We start from the raw sequence: 13,351 nt of genomic DNA, 5'->3' as shown, positions 1-13,351 counted from the left end.
CTTTTTAAGGTTTTCTATCTCATTTTAAACATTATTCCACGTTAGCTTACCTCATCCTTTTAAAAAAATAAATACAAGGTTATTTATATATCACTTTTAAACATTATAACACTAAACCAAAAAAAATAAAAACATAAAAAAGAACATTATTGCATGTGCAAAGCGCGTGTGATGATAAACGTGATTGGATGCTTCATTTGGCTATTCATTGGAAATTGTCAAAACGAGTAGTAGTGTTCAAAATGATAAACTTTATGCTACTACATTTTTTTACAGAATTTTAACCATGTAGTGCTTATGCATAATATTTGCTCAATGTTTTATTTGTAACCTTGGGGTTTCATTTATCCTTGCTTTATGTGAAATATAACTCACATGAATTCATATTTATATGGTGAAGATAGTATGGCAATATATTTACATTTCCATCAAATGCATTCTTCACCTGTAGGAATCGGGAAGTGCTAGTGCAGAGTCTGTATTAACTTGTCATAATCTGAAGGGAGACCTGCAGGCAGTTTTCAATATGCTTCCTAAGGACATGCGGCACAGCAGCTTCTGGAGAAGTTATAAGATCCACATTGTGAACAAGTGATGTGGTTCACTATTCTACTAAAAAACTTCCACCTGTTTAAAATTGTTAGTTAGAAAATTTTTTAAAACAGAAATTAATTACTAACTTAGCAATTTTAAATAAGTGAAAGTTTTTTAGTGGAATGGTGAACAAGTGACGCGGTTCACCAGAAGACTTTATATTTCTCCAGCTTCTGCTATTAAACCCAAAAAGAGCAGCTCTTCTTCAAGTCACCCATCAGTTCAAGTTGGGTTTGTGTCTTCCACTTCGCCCAGATAATAAAACTCTGGCTAGGAAACATATTGTCTATGTTACAAAAGGTATTCTCATAACTCATTCTGCTGAAGAACAGCGAATGTTGATTATTTTCAGCTGCATCTGTTATCAGACTGGGAGTTCTCTGACTTAGGGCACAACTGATTATGAGGTAAGATTGATATCTATACAAAATCTCAATTCCTTAAAATCATGCTATCAATGTAATACTGTTATTTTGACATTGTATCCTTTGAACAAACAGGTGAACAAGAGTTTCAAAACTGCTACTGAATCACCTGTGCCCCAAGCACACTTGAAATAATTGCAACCCTACAAACAAATTGGATATTTCAAAACCTGTGGGGATTGGTGTTTGTCTTTTTAATGGAAGTTTAAGATTTATGTTGCTCTCATTTGTGGTGGTTGTGTAAGTGGGTGGAGAGACTCAAATTGTAGAAGATTTTTTATGAATCTGACCAGTGGTAGGGTTTCACCACAAGAATCAAAAAGTTAAATCAATACAAGATTTTATATAAATCATAGTAATTATGTTGGGCGAATGACAAAGACTGTTTACTACGTTCTACTAGGATTCCATCCCTTTATGAAATTGAGGATTCAAGATTCAAAACAGGACCACATAGTCATCTCATCTCTACCATTAAAATTTCAAATTCCACCAAAGTGAAAAATTGATGGCTGAAGCTGACATGTTTTGCTTTTTTATAATCTTAATCTTTTAAATATCTTATAAGTCTGTTTTATTCTAAAATTATGCGTCATGTCTTCAGTCTTTCCCCTCTACTAGATGAATTGATATTGCAAACTAGCCAAAACAACAGCTACACATTGCACAATGTAAATCGGAGGAAATTGATGCATTGGTTTGAACTAATACTCTATTGAGCTAATATTCACTATTATTGGGATATATTGATGTACTTCAATGCTAGATTCTTAAAATCACAAACATCATAAAAACTATTGAAATGTCAAATGTAACAAGATTTTTTTTTTCTCATTGAATTTATGAGAAAAGTAAATTGCAGTCGAACCCTAAGGAACAATACACCCTCTTAAATTTTGGACAACTGTCTAAAAATAAATTTAGTGAATGTCATTAAAAAACCTGTTTTGTCCCAAGGCCAAATGGCAAATAATTCTGAAGTAGTTGAAGAAGTTTGAATTTGAATAGAATTCTAATAAAATTATGCAGTAGATTAGGATGAGAATTAGGATTTAATTTCAATTTGTATTTAAATTTAAGTAGGAGTTGGATCCTATGTTTTAGGACTTGGTTGTTATGAAGCTTATCTCTGTTATGAACTGGAAAATTAAAAAGATAACTTAGTCGATTCGAGGTGACTAGCCTCTTAAACTTGAGAGGGATACTATTGAGAGGGATACTAGAGTTTTTGGTTTAATTTCTACTTGCTTCATTCATAATTCCTACGTACATAAATTCTAGTGAGGAGATTGTTGTATCCTAAGGCCAAATGGCAAATAATTCTGAAGTAGTTGAAGAAGTTTGAATTTAAATAGAATTCTAATAAAATTATGCAGTAGATTAGGCTGAGAATTAGGATTTAATTTCAATTTGTATTTAAATTTAAGTAGGAGTTGGATCCTATGTTTTATGACTTGGTTGTGATGAAGCTTATCTCCTCACTATTATTTTTGTACATAGGAATTATAAATGAAGCAAGCAGAAATTAAACCAAAAACTCTATTATCCCTCTCAAGTTCAGGAGGCTAGTCACCTCGAATCGACTAAGTTATCTTTTTAATTTTCTAGTTCATAACATTTGGTATAAGAGCCAACAAATCCATGTAGTTTCGTGAATAGAAAAAAGAAAAAAGAAAAGCCACATCTATCTATCAAGTGTGTCAATCCCAGCAAACAAAGAATGGAGAAAATGTCGAAGATTGTCAACTGAATGTTAGATATTACCAAGGACATGTCCAAAAGCATAGCAAGGCTGTAAGATTCGTGGGATCAAATGATAGAGGTCTTAGATAAACAATCCAATGTACATTTGGAAATCAAAGAACAGTCAAAAGATCAAGGATCCCATGAAATTTCGGAGAATCAAAGTGATGTACTCCAAGCATAACCAACAATTCAAGAAAGTAATATGTTGGAGGGTGCACTTTCTACAAAAATTGAGTTTGAAGATCAAAGGTTCAATGAAGTGGAAAAGATTGATCAAAGTGATCTTTTCGTGAATTCAAATAAGCTAATCTCAATCCCACACATTGAATTTGTCATTCCCAATGAGTTCAAGGGTATGAGAAGCAATATATTTTTTTTTCTAGTGCTCACAGAAATGGTTAAAGAATTGGTGCAAGTCTCCATGGTCATAATTTTCCTTCAACGCTTTAAAATCCGAGGCCGAGTATTCTCCAATCAATGTGAGCAAGGGTTAATTTCTATGTTGTAGAATCTTGAGGACAAGATTCAACTGAAGGGGAAGGGAATGTTGTGTCCCAAGGCCAAATGGCAAATAATTCTGAAGTAGTTGAAGAAGTTTGAATTTGAATAGAATTCTAATAAAATTATGCAATAGATTAAGATGGGGATTAGGATTTAATTTCAATTTGTATTTAAATTTAAGTAGGAATTGGATCCTATGTTTTAGGACTTGGTTGTGATGAAGCTTATCTCCCCACTAGTATTTACGAACATAGGAATTATGAATGAAGCAAGCAAAAATTAAACCAAAAACTCTATTATCCCTCTCAAGTTTAGGAGGCTAGTCACCTCGAATTGACTAAATTATCTTTTTAATTTTCCAGTTCATAACAAAACCAAACTCATTATGTTAGTAATTATCATTTACAACCACCACGCACCCTTGGCGTGATAATCACTCCACAAGTACAAAGTTCTTGTGGGGTGAGGGGAGTAAGGGACTTGGTTCAAGTTTCTAAAAAGGAGCTTCACACACATATATACTTAGATTAGATTAAAGTAAAATTTCTATCTTATATATATAAAAAAGTAATTATCGTTTACAAAATAAAAACCGGTTAGTAATTATCTAAAGTTGATAAGAACAATTTAAAAAATATATAAAGTAGATAATAACAAATAGTTAATATATATTATTGATTAACTTAAAGCAGTAAATGTGACAATTAGTTAGGGTACCACTTAGCGCAATCACGATTTTTAAGACCTAAATTTTATTACATAGTACTAGTTGAAGGCTCGCGTGTTGCACAGTTTTAGTCATTAATTAATAAAACATATAATTTTATTGAGAAGCAATAAGTAAATGTTAAATAGATTGATATATAGAGAATCTACTTGGCAAAACTATGCTTTTAGGGCCCATCTTTTATTAATGATTATAGATAGATACATGGATATATTAAGTGATCATCCATCGTATGAAAGATTAAAAGAAAATAAAGGCAATTTTAAAAATAAGTAAGCAACTATCAATAAAAAGAATTTTGTAGAAGAACCCATCTTTATGAATGAATAACATAAACATTAGGGTTGTGTCTAGTATAAATCTACCGGCATTTTCTAATTTTTTAAAAAGATGTGTTTAATAGTAGAAAATTGTATGGTATAAATATAAGGTGCAAGTAATGATTAAACACAACGTGTAGATACACAGGCTAAAGTCATGTTTAAAAGACGATTTTACAAGTTGTGTGTAGCTAGCTATGTGCAAGTACAAGAAGAATTTGTACAATTAAATTCCTAATTAAAGTGCAAAACTCAACAATCCCCTTTTCTTCATAAGGACGGATAAAACTTGGCAATCTGCCCTACACTTTAGGCCATATGGCGTTTCGCCCTAAAGTGGTAGACTTTTGTATTTTGATCATAACATGCATTGATCTACCTTTCTTAGTGACAAATGATATCCATTGCAACTTACGGTGCACTCCTTTCTTTATTTTCACCAATTTGCAAATGAAAGAGGAGCAAGCTTTACATTATTGGAATGTCACAATTAAATCACAATTCTTTTTTTCAAAAAGACCGATTCTTCTCCTCATCAACAACAAAAATAATATGGAAGTTGAATTTACAATTGCAAACAGAATGAATAACACAACATAAGAAAACAAAGCATTATTATTGTTAGGTCCAAAATTATTATATGTTGACACTTGACAACTAGTATCCAAAATCTTATTTAATTCTATTTTGAGTTGTAAGTTCTTGGTGTCTAGTAGTGTGTTTGAAGATGATATTGGAAGATGTTGGGAAATTTAGACCTCGGTTGATAGAATTAACAAGTTTTAAATCTAAGTTATTAATTAGATTTATTATGAATAACTTCGGGTTTTTGAGGATGGAACCCGCCACTCGACCCGCCGGGGTCGGGTTCTGAAGGTTTGGACCCGTCACCGACCCGTCGGAGGTGTCAGTCCGACCATGACGGGTCGGTTCCGGTCGGGTTGGTCGGTTCCGGCGGGTGATCGGTTCCTCTGGACAGCCCTATGAATAACACTTGTTAAAACAAACAAACATCAATATCATGTCAAAATCATGTAGTAGAAAAATAAATAAAACAAGATATGATAACCCAAAAAAACCAATGAAATAAACTAGTTTCACAGTAAAAAACCTAAGGGGAAACTTTCCCAAAAAGTAATCCACTATAGTAAAGAGAAATTTCAGATCTAATACAAAACTTTTGTCCATATACTTTACAATCCCCGTAGATGAACTTACAGCAGAAACCTTCTACCGCTTCAGAACCTGTGAACTCTTCAATATATGAACGCCATCATTTTTTATGCACGGATCCCAATACGTGACTAACCAATGATGCACGACTCCCAGTACATGACTAACACACCAACTTGAAGAAGATTATTGGCTGCAAAGTTCTTCACTTCATCAACAATGAAGATCAAGAAGCATTTGGTTACAAAACCATAAGGTGCAAAGACGTAGTAGCTTCTTTCAAAGAGAATAAGGCATTAGTCACATTTTGCATATGTTCTCTTTGTATTCTCTTATGTGACAGCCTCTAAAATAAGCCTTATATAGGTCTAGGGTTGTGAGAAAAGAAATCCTACACAAATACATAAACATGGGCCGAAAATTAGATCTGAAAATCTAAATTCCCGTAACCTCGATAGATACCTCAATAGCTATCTGTCGAGCAACTGTCAAGCTTTAATAAATCAGCATTTCTTCACTTGTTTCTTGGACAGACTTACATGGCTTCAATACTAGACTTGAACTCTTGTTTTTTGGAGTATTAAATACGTCTTAGATCTACTCAATCACAAGTAAAGTGCGTTTTGTCAAAGGATTAGCCAATACATAAAATAATAACATATGTTCCATACAAGTGAATCACATATGTCCTAATAGAAGACACAAGAGTTTTCTAAAAAAATCTGCTCAAGAATTGCTGAATTTCTTGCCTCGACACTAGTCTTGATTGCAGGTCAACCGATTGAGCTTCATTAAATCTAGATACCACCTTGATACCACTCAACCAATCGAGATTCATGGATTTTGTTTTTGGCCGAAACGTTTCTACTTTAAGCCACATGTAAGTATGGGATTTTGTAACTCTAGTAAAGAGACTATTTAAAGGCCCACTAAGCCCCACTTTAAATAATGTTGTAGAGGCAAAAACCCTTAACTTACGTGTTCTAGAGAGAAAAAAATAACCTCCATCTATTGAACATGTGAGTTTAGAAAGAATAAAAGGAGATTTTTCTACTACTTGTGTGCACCAATGGTTCTGTACCAAGCATCGTCTTCGGCACCATATTGAAAATTTCTGAGATTTTCCAAGTGAATTTGCATCAAAGTCAAATGACAACAATCAAGTTGTTGCTATGGTTAGTCGTGTAGATTGGTGGATCTGTGCACACCAATATCAATACCTTGATTTAGTTTTCCCTTTTTTATTTTATTTGTATTGTATATGTTTAAAACCAAAATGTGATATTTTAGAAAGCTAAAAATCTCAATAATTAATATATGAGATGGGTTCAAGTTACACCTGGTGTAACTCTACAAAAGTTACACCATTTTTACACAGCAGATCTCTAAGAGATCTAACGGTTCAAAAGCCACATCAGCCAACTAAATTAATTTGAGAAAATATTATATTATTTCCTTTTTTACTTTGTTTCTCTCCCCTAATTAATTCCTCCCTAACCTTGCACAAGTGCCTGTTCTTACCGTATTAAGTTGCTGATTTGCTTTCTCATGGTCTTATTCTTAACGTTCTTAAGTTGCAAATCAGTGAGTTGAAACTGCCATCAATAATATTATACTAAGGACGTGACTCATAATAAGAGAACATAAAATACATAATATTTGTGTGGTGTGAAAAATTAAGGTTTGAAGCCCCATGTTGAAAGTTTGTGTCTGAGGCAACATCACAGACATGAAAACTTTTACTGTTTCAAACTTCAAAGTTTAAAAGAATAAAACTTTCTTTCCAACTTCTTTATTCTTTTGAAAGCTAGTATTTAAAACTTACTGCCTCTCCGGCTTTTGCAACTGAATATTAATAATTGCTTTTGCTAGGAGATTTTGAGTTTATGAATCCGCTAGCGTTTATGAATACAAATTGGAATCTGTTTTTTTTTTTTTTTTTTAATGAATCCACTAGCGTTTATGAATGATAGGTTATTGGTTTCAAACGCAAATACGACATCGTTTATGGGAAAGGAAATTGAACTGCTGAAATATAGTTTCAGTGGAGAGGATTATAGAAACATAGAGGGAACAACAACAAAATCCCTCAAGATTGTTTACAGAAAATTGTACAATTCCTTAGTTTTTTTTTTTTTTTTTTTTTTGCAATAAAATTATTCTTTTAAAAAGAAAGGAAGAAGAAGAAGAAGAAGAAGAAGAAGTGGTGGCATGCCCATTTAATGAGGTGTAATTTGGAAAGGAATAAATAAGGAGAGAGAGAGAGAGAGAGAAAAGATGCAATTAATTAGGTATGGATGTCAAAAGCACTAAACATTTAATGATGCATTTTTAATCGTTAGATCTTTTTGAAATCAATGGTATACAAAAGGTGTAACTATTATGAAGTTACACCAGGTGTAACTTAAACCATCTCTTAATATATATATATATATATATATTATTGTGAAGTTGTATATATGTATACAGTTTTTCTTTTGCACATGTTTTGATTGTTTGCAATAAAATTTTTAGCTTTTTGCGAAAATTTATAAGTTAACTATAAAAATTATGTTATAAGGTTTAATTTTTTATTTATTTTTTTGGTGCATAAAAATTATAGAAAAATGTATTGTCTTTCTATATTTTAATTTACTATTTATTAAATAATTTTTTTTGAGAATCTATTAAATAACATTATAAAACTGCATAAAGCCTACAAAATCAAAAATCCATTTATTAAAATTTTTTATATATATTTTTTCAAAAAGTTGAAAGCAAAAAGAAAAATAAACACCTTATCTACGAATATGCCCACCTCTAATGAACCAAGACTTGCAAAGAGGTCGATAACAAGGATAAGGATTTTTACTTTAACATTTTTAAAATTTCACTGAAATGTGTCTTAGTTTGCAGGGTAGTTGATCTTACTTGAGCACTCATTCCTGCAAATAACTGGTGCAATTCTATTGCGGTTGTAATAAGTTTTTCTTGTTATGTTTTAGAATTAGAGGCGAGGTTTAAATAAATTGAATTGAAATAATAGTATATGAATAATAAAATAAAATTAAACCAAAAACAAAATACTGACCTTACTAAACTTTGAATATAGTGAAAAGAGAGTAACTGCTCTAATGTGAATACGATTCCAATTATACTAATCAATGTCCCCCAGATTTTATTTTGCAATCGTTATGATATGTATAGTTCACTCGAAGCGAATGATAATCCAAAGCCAATTCCAAAGAGAGCTCTACCTATGATTATCATCCGTAAATATGGTGCTACTAAAACTAGTAATGAGCCACAAATTTGGATTGTGATATCAATATCTTGATTTAGTTTCTCCCCTATTTGTTTTATTTGTGTATAGGCACGTACGGTTTGCAGCCCAAGCCCAAAAGATATGAGATTATGGGTTAATGAGCCTAGCACAATAAATTTGTAGAGAATGGGTCCAAGAACTAGGCTCTAGTGAATTTAACAACGGCTAAGAAGTGTTTGAAAGACGATCATACAACAACAAAGTACGTAAAGTTGGTGTGAACATATTGCTGAGGAGGAAGATATTCGTATAGATTCATGAAACTGAATACAGTAGTAGTTTTGGTTGCTACTGTCCTTCTTTAAAACCATGGCCATTCCCATCAGCAAAGCTTCATATTCTACCTCATTGTTGATGGCCGAGAATCCCAATCTAAGAGACTTCTTAATGGTGATCCCTTCGGGGGATACTAGCACTAGCCCCACTCCGGAACTTTTCTAATTTGCTGCTCCGTCAACGTGCATTGCCCAGGATAAAGGGCCCCGTTGGGAGATCATGCCAACTGATTTTCCATCCACATGTTGTGCCTTTGTTTCTTCTTCTAAGGGAGATTCCGTGAACTCGACCACCAGATTCGCTAGGACTTGGCCCTTGATAGAAGTGCGAGACATGTACTTAATGTTGAAAGCCCCCAATATGGTGGCCCATTTGGCAATCTTCCCCGTATAATCAGCCCTCCGGAGCAGAGCTCTGAGCGGAAGTTGAGTTAAGACAATAACGGTGTGTGCCTGAAAGTAATGGGGGAGTTTGCGTGTGGTGTGTACCACTGCCAAGATGGCTTTCTCCAGCGGTAGATAGCGGACCTCGGCCTCATGTAGTGACCTGCTTACATAATAGACCGGCCTTTGGGTGTCGTTGTCAACTTGTATCAGGACCAAGCTTACTGCGTGAGAGGCCACGACAATGTAGGCAAATAGGACTTCGTAAACCTCAAGGTTGGACATGATAGGAGGTCGAGAAAGACAATCCTTAAGCTGCTAGAAGGCCAAGACACATTCCTCAGACCAATTGAACCCTTTCCATTTATTCATTAGCAGGAAGAAGGGTCGGCATCTATCCGCTGACCGAGAAATAAACCGGTTCAGGGCGATAGTCATTCCAGTCAGTTTCTGGATCTCCTTGGGATTCCGAGGTGGTTATAGGTTGTTGATTGCTTTAATCTGGTTGGGGTTAACTTCAATCCCCCTATGCGTTACCATTGATCCTTTGTGTGCCATTTTTATAAACCATTAGGATTGCATTTCAAACAACTAAAGTTAATAGAGTATTAGGAATTAATGCAATAGTTCAAGTCACCGAACAATTGTCTGGCTTGAACATTATATCATACGTAGCAGGTGCATAATCAAATTGCAATGGTACTGTTGATCTTATTTTCTTCAGTCTATGGCCCAGGAATTGGAACTAAGCCAATCATAATCGGAGTAGAGAGAAGGTTAATGTTAGAAATATATTAGCCCATTAGCATAGGCCCAAGCCTAATTCTACTTTGTGTGCAAGCCAAGTCTCCTACTTGTACTACAAGTCTATTAGTCTAGGGTTTAGTCTACTATATATACACATGTTATAATTCATTGTAATACAGGATTTGTACTACACTCTAATATATTATTGATGTAGTCCTTTAGGGTTTCCTCCGTGGATGTAGACCGTTAGGTTGAACCACGTACCCCTCGTGTGTTATTGTGTTTTATACTTTATGCTTTCGCTTCCGTATCCATACTAGCATATTCAACATGGTATATCAATGCTAATATTTAACATGGTATCAGAGCCAGGTTCTTGTGGTCATGGTTTTCTGTCCTTACGGTATGTTCAAGAGCAATCTTTGTCTTCCTCAGTGTTTTTTTCGCTGCGTTCATCTTCTTTGGCTTCCTACTGGTGCCGTCAAAACTCTCCGGTATAGTCATGCCATCGTTAGAAGTCGCATCAACACTGCAAGATCATTGCCTTCCTCAAACTACCGTCACAAAACCAAACTTCATTCAAGGGATCTTCTCAACTTTATCAAATCTCAAGATTTCTTCAAGTTTCCATCTTGAGTTTGAGAGGGGGTGTTAGAAATATATTAGCCCATTAGCATAGGCCCAAGCCTAATTCTACTTTGTCGCCCGGTCAAAGTCAACGGTCAACAGTGGTCAACGGTCAACGGTCAGCGTAGATGACGTCAGCAGGATGACGTGGCGCTGACGTCAGCAGGTGACTGGATGCTGACGTAAGCTAGGGCTGACGTGGCACTGATGACGTCACGCGTGACGTCAGCTTGAACTGAGGACGGCGCGTGTGGCGCATGGGGCGCGTGGGGCTCAGTCGCAGAAGCTACTGGCGGCGCGTGAGGGCGCGTGGGCACTCCGATGGCTGCGAGGCTTTCACCAACAGGTAGATCGTTCCAAGACGGTCTCAGTGATACCTCGATAAACAAGATCGGAGCAATATTCGAGGCGGGATGACACGTGCAGTAATCTTGTGCGGTGTTGGACTTCTCAACGATGGCGGCTGCAGGTCCGGAATCCAAAGACAACGTTTGGAAGACGTCGGGGGTTCAACGGCGAGAGGCTGCGGCGACTGTTGTGATGGCGGAAGCGATGTTGAGAGTGCAGTAACACCAATAAAGATAAGACTGCTAAGAAAAGGTCAGAGCAGTGGCTCTGATACCATGATAGAAATACTGAATAATTGTATTGTATTTCTTGTATAAGAGAATGTACATAGATGCCTTTATATAGGAGGCATATGTGTGCAGTACAAGTAAATATGAGTGCTATACAAGTAACCTAACTGGGCCTAAAGCCCACAACACTATATATGTTAACAGTTAAAGTTGCATTTATAGATTATTGGTACACATTTATAGATTAAAAATGACCACTCTAGGATTGCACTTCAAACAACTAAAGTTAATAGAGTATTAGGAATTAATGTAATAGTTCAAGTCACCGAACAATTGGCTGGCTTGAACATTATATCATATGTAGCAGATGCATAATCAAATTGCAATGGTACTGTTGATCTTATTCTCATCAGTCTATGGGCCAGGAATTGGAACTGTGCCAATCATAACCGGAGTAGAGAGAAGGTAAAGTTGCATTTACAGATTACTGGTACACATTTATTGATTAAAAATGACCGTTAGGATTGCATTTCAAACAACTAAAGTTAATAGAGTATTAGGAATTAATGTAATAGTTCAAGTCACCGAACAATTGGCTGGCTTGAACATTGTACCATACGTAGTAGAGCTAAGTGAAGATGCCTCACAATAGACAGGTTTACAATAGTTTTTATGTAAGTTATCTTACCATTTGTAGGAAAGATTGTGATTATGCATATAATTGATAGATAAGGAATAACGTCTATAATAATAAAAGCTCTTATTTATCATCCTCTTTGCAAGTCTCAGCCTCTCAAGTGTTTTGCATTGGAGCCCTTTGGAGGTAAGGAGTTCATCTTTCTTTTTCTTTTTCTTTTTTCAAACTTTTGGAAAAACATATTAAAAATAAAGAATTGAACCCTATAACATAATTTTTTTAGCCACCTTATAATTCTTTGCAAAAAGCTAAAAGTTATAGTGCAAATAATCAAAACAAGTACAAGAAAAAAACAAACAATTTTTTTTTGGATACTTAACATTGCCGGCCATAAAACTCATATAAATGTTGATTTCATAATTAACATGGCTGCAAAATAAAAACATGAGCATAAATATAAACATAAACATAAATAAAATATTGTGATTTCTAGTTTTCTAAAATATAAAATTTTGGTTTTAAACTTTTATAATACAAATAAAATAATGAATTAGAAAACTAAATTAAAATATTGACATCACTATAGTTTTACAATAATCTCAATCACAAATAATTTTTTATATATTTCTTTTATTGGGAATTGTATTTTAATAACTGTCAAGGAAATAATTTAAAATTTTGGGTGTAATGAGTTAATATTATTAATATATTGATTATTGAAAACAAGAATCAAATAAGTCTCTGTTAACACCCCATTTTGCAAACAACATTTAACCTCACATGAAGGATAAAAGGGTAATTTCATCTTGGAAATAGGCATCTTAATTTTGTCCACTAGATCCTTAATTTCATTTCATCAAAATTATCTTGATGTTGTAACGATAAAATTGACTGGTCATAGGCCTTAATTAGACCATCAGATTGAAAGTTATCATCAAATCAAGTTTTAATGGCCGAGATGCACTATCACAAATTGAGTCCGATTATATGTGATTATGAACAATTGATTCCAATTGATTATAATTATAATCAATTTGAAATTAATAATGTGCCATAATTTGATTGGCTAGGACTACATCTTATAGTAAGGTTGCACACACTTGATTAATTAGATGATCAAAAATTAATTATTCAATGAGTAATTTGTGTAATTATCTTTTTAATTGGGTTAAATTTGGAATTGATTAAGTCTAAAATGGAAGTGATTGGAGCCTATTAATATTAATTGGAAACTAATTTGGCGCCTATTAATGTTAATTGTGTTGAAATTATTTCCAACAAATGAACTTTGCTCACCATTTTGTTGATATCTC

Source organism: Quercus suber, unplaced genomic scaffold (genome assembly GCF_002906115.3).
Source record: "Quercus suber isolate HL8 unplaced genomic scaffold, Cork oak 2.0 scaffold_669, whole genome shotgun sequence".
In the NCBI taxonomy this organism is placed as follows: Eukaryota; Viridiplantae; Streptophyta; class Magnoliopsida; order Fagales; family Fagaceae; genus Quercus; species Quercus suber.
The sequence above is the reverse complement of the archived record's forward strand: the minus strand, read 5'-3'. Positions refer to the sequence as shown.